Raw genomic sequence first — 4747 nt, 5'->3', positions numbered from 1 at the left:
CTCTCTAGCGAGGCCAGGGAATCGACGAGCGAGGGGCAGTTTCGAGCGCGGATACGTGCGAGCAGCAATTTAGCCGAATCATTCCTGTCGCATGATTTATCACCGTCGCCCTTTTCCAGCCGTGTAGCCTGAGCTAGTAATAGTAGTAATAGTGGTGCTCGTGGACGGAGTTTCTGCAAGCGGTGGTGGAGCCCGCTCGACGACCATGCAAAGTGTTCACGATAAATCCTCGTTCATGCGATGTGTGCCGCGACGGGGCCCCCCGTGTGGCCTCGAGTAATCGTTGTAATATATATATTTCTTCTTCTTCTTTCTTCTCTTCTTTTTCTCCTCCTGGGCTTTCTTTCGTATTCACCTTTCTTCTCTTCCTACCTCGTTCGTAGCTCGCGTGGTTCCCGCGGCCAGAGGAAAGGACACGACGCGCAGGTCGCGTGGCGCATTGCGTGAAAAAGGAACGCGTCCTTAATTGAATTAGTCACGAGCTCCTCGTGTTCGGCTCTAATCGCGGTTTTTCGGACGGACCTCGCGTGATTTTTACCTGAGTTCGATCGGCTCGTTCGAGATACATTTCGCTATAGAGCACGACAGGATAGTTAGGTTTTCTTGGAAAAGGATCTGCCGTCTGCGAGCGAGTTTCTTTCGTCTGGGAACGATACCCTTCTTCGAGACTTAGGTAGAGGTATGGTAGAAAGAGAGGATATAGGAAGAGGTGGTTATTCGAACGGGGTCAACGACTTCATTATATTCCAACCGACACGTCTCGATATGGAAATTGCTTTATTCAGCTGTCCAAACAAACTAAGGGAGAGGCTAATCTCGTTAACGAGACGATGATCATCGCGATGAACCATATTTCCTCGTTTAGTCGCGTTTAGAACAGCTACTGTATCCTTCTTCGATTATCTACGAGCTGCTCGATCAGCCATAATTCGACGACGTTTCGTGCAATAGAAACGTCTCGTTCTATTTGGACACGATAGAAACGTGCACCGTTCAACTGTTCTTCTCTTTTTTCTCTTCTTTTTTCCCGAAGGGAATGAAGTTCACGTAGTTAGCAAGAAACCGCTATTCTTTCGCTTCGACTTACGGTCGTTCGACTTTAAGCCCTCGGGGGAAGCAAAGAGGTAGATTAGCGGTCGATGGCTAAATTACTGTGACCGCATCGTTTAGCGGATTCAGGAGGGTGCGAGCAAAGGGGCCGAAAACGAGCGGGCCACAACAACAGGATTTTTTTGAGCGGAATGAACACTGCTAACTTACCTATTTAGCTATCGTTTCACGCGTCCCTCCGCCATTATACCAAACAACAGAAATTACTCCACGAACTATCTATCAGCTCTATTAATTTTATCACACATTTTCGGTAAAATACTTCTTTTTTACCAAAGTGTATCGAATCCTGAAAAATCTTTAAGGCAAACTAAATGTTGTAAACACCACCTCTACACTAATAATCATATATTCGCTCAAACAGACTGGTTTACCCTTAGTTTTCAAGCTCCGTTCTTTTTTTCTTTCGTACAGAGGGAATTTTTTTAGCCAAGGTCGTTCGAGACTTAACCCTTTGCGTTGCGGAAGATTTTAATACTCCGCAAATTTTCAACCACGACTGGAAAGTTGGTTATTGTGAAATTCTGTTTATTAAATTAACCCTTCGACGGTTTGTCCCGAGTGAGACTCGGGCAGTGCGTTAAATAGCGAGATTTTACTCAAGAGGGACTTTTTGGAAGAAAGTTGGAAAATTATGTACACTGTGCTTTAGAAATAATCACACACGACGTAATTACTAAAAAGATACGTGTAAAATATGAATTCGTAATTATATTAGACCGTCAAAGGGTTAAACCGTGTTACAGTCTCGTGGCGCGAAGTTCTCATCGATTATACTTCCACACTCACGTCGCGATTACGCGTGCATAATTACTTACGCTCGGAGCAAGAGAGAGAGAAGAGTTTCGAAGTAAAATTCGTTCGAAATCTCGAGAGAGGAGGGTTTCTCGAACGTTTGCGCTCGCTATAGGCGATGCAGCTATTATTTACAACTATCGCGGCGCAGCGACGACGGAGGCAGAAAGGCACAACGTTTTCGAGATCGATACTTCGCGAGCCTCTTCCTGAGGGGTAACGTAGAATCGATCTGCTCGGTATGTACCAGAGAGAGCACGCGAGGAGCCACGTGAAAAGAATTTGCATCGTGGCCTTTCCTTTGTCTTCACGTCGCTTCGATTTGCGCGCGTGACTCGCGCTCGTGAAACAAACTTCCGCGGCCTCTTAACGCGCCAAAAATACCAGCTGATCCGTGTCTTCACCGCGAATCCCAGCTCGTTTTCTCGCGCAACCGCCGGATTATTCTTCACCTTCCTCCTCAACGTCCTTTGTCCGATTCGCCGACCGAATTCCACGGATTGTTCGCCGAGTGTTGTGGAAACTGCACGCGAAGACAGCTCGAGAACGCGACATTATCATGCAAAGATACCTCGACTCGAGCTCCAGATACCTGCAGTTTTCGTCTCTTTCTCGGAGAGAAGCTGTGCACGCAACCAAATGAAATTGATGATCCAAGTTTAGCGGGGACACCGCCTCGAGAAATCTTCGCGTGAGTTCCTCCGCGGTAAGCCCGAGGAATTGCCCTGGCAAATTGTTTCTCCTCGGTTCTTAAGCATCGCTACTACTGGGATGCAAAGTGTTCTCGGAACAACTCGTCGAAACGGTTTTCTCTATTTCTCCTCCACGGTAGGTATTTAATATTTCGTTTGTTCACTTTGTTACGAAGATGTTATGGGTTCTACTTGGTGAAGCTGACACCTTGTGTAACTGGTGGAAAAAGTGGTTAAACGGTGGCTAGAATTTATCGAATCTACACGGAGTAGTCGAACGAAGAGGGCGGAGGGAACAGGAAACGATCGTGTTTGCCACGCGAACGTTCCGCGTTTCCACCATATCCGCTACGATTTTCCCATGAACGACGTTCGTTCGCCTCGAGTATATTTATGCCAATTGGTAATTAACGGAAGAGGACGAAAAATAAGGAGGCGGGTTCGTTGCACCGAGCACGCTGCTGTTCTGTTGTATATGTTCGCGGGACGTGAATGGGAAACTTCATGACGAATCGAACAGGAAGACAACGGTATCTCTATTTCTTGAGAAGGATGTTGACTTTGACGAGGTGACCTGGGAGAAGTAGAATCGTGGGAATTGTGGAGGAATTAAGGATGTCGCCCACTTATGAGTACGAACGATATCGGGCTGACATGAACGTGTTAGATATGAACGCGACTAGTTAACTATAGGAGCGTAACATTGACACTCTTTTGTAGCGCCTCGATAGCGGGGAAATTCTCGGTGTGAATATTTTGCAGATTAGGGGACGATTTTAGGTGAGACTGTGTGCTGATTCTGCGGTGGAGAATTGTGCTGTTACGTGGACGACAAGTCCAGGGAAGGTAAAGGGAAATGTGTAGAAATTGGTAAAGGGAGTGAGACGAATAACGACATCTCGATTGAACACGATTGTAAACTTTGCAATGCGGGGATTAACGAGTGGAAAATAGGTCCAGCTTCCTTCAAGAAGACAACGAAACTCTTGGAAACCTTTTCCTCTAATTCGATACCGTTTCGTCAGAAAAATAAAGTTGATTTGTACAGACGTTGTGCTGTTAAGTGAACGGTGGTCTTTAAATGCGCAGAGAAAATAGTAACTTTTGAGAAATTTATTTTATTTGTTTTAATTTTACAAAGTAATTCGGTGCCTCTCTTTACAAAGTCTTCGCGACTTTGTCAGTTGAAAACCGCCATGTTTTTTTAGAGAGGGAATTCGTCGGTTACCCAATAAATAGAAGAATGGTCATCCGAAATAAAGGAAATTACTTTGAACATTAAAATTCGAAGTTTGCGCGAAAAGAAGTAGAAATTAACGAAGGACATCTTGAACGTACCTAATTACAAACTTCGCAATACCGAGATGCAAGAATAAAAAATTCTCCAAAACCCAAATCACGATGGATGACGAAAATTCGTGGAAAACCTTTCCCTATGACACGTTTAAAACAAAACCTAAATACTCGCTGTGCACTGAACAAAACAACGCTGGCATAAAAATCACTTCTGCTGCATTCTGGTGTTGCCCGACTTTCAGTCGACAGCGATATTTAATTCGTGAATTGCACAAATGAATTAATAAATTCTATGCATTAGGTAAATGAGTGACCGTACAGAGAAAACAACAGTCTCCCTCAAACCCAAATATTCTTCCCCACAGTAAATATCCGAAAGCTAACAAAGAACGTAAGACTAAGAATGCCATCTTGCTCGAACAAATAGAAGAACGAAAAATAAGTAAAACCCAACTCTCACCTTTCCCCAAAAACTCCAAAAGAACCTAAACCGAAAATCTGCCTCGATCTCCACCAGACAATCCTCCATACGTAATCATGCTCGATCCACAAGGCGGCAGAAGACTCGAGAAACCTCGCTGTACCTGAATCCAGAAACGGTGGCAGAATAGATGTGAGTATTGGAAGTATCGAGGCAGGCTAATCGTAGGAATCGGCGATTCCGGAGCGTAGCCGGCATCCGACATCGACATCCGATTCGGGAATTAATCGATCCGGTCCGCGGAAAGGACAAAGAGCGTGGCGTGCTTGGCTCGGCTTGGCTCGGCGGCGAAGGCGGAAGGGCTTGTGTAGCGGCGTGGGCGACGACGAACGCTAGGTTGGACAGATCGGTGGGCGTCCACCGGTTCGCCCAA

Source organism: Habropoda laboriosa, unplaced genomic scaffold (assembly GCF_001263275.1).
Source record: "Habropoda laboriosa isolate 0110345459 unplaced genomic scaffold, ASM126327v1 scaffold88, whole genome shotgun sequence".
In the NCBI taxonomy this organism is placed as follows: Eukaryota; Metazoa; Arthropoda; class Insecta; order Hymenoptera; family Apidae; genus Habropoda; species Habropoda laboriosa.
The sequence above is the reverse complement of the archived record's forward strand: the minus strand, read 5'-3'. Positions refer to the sequence as shown.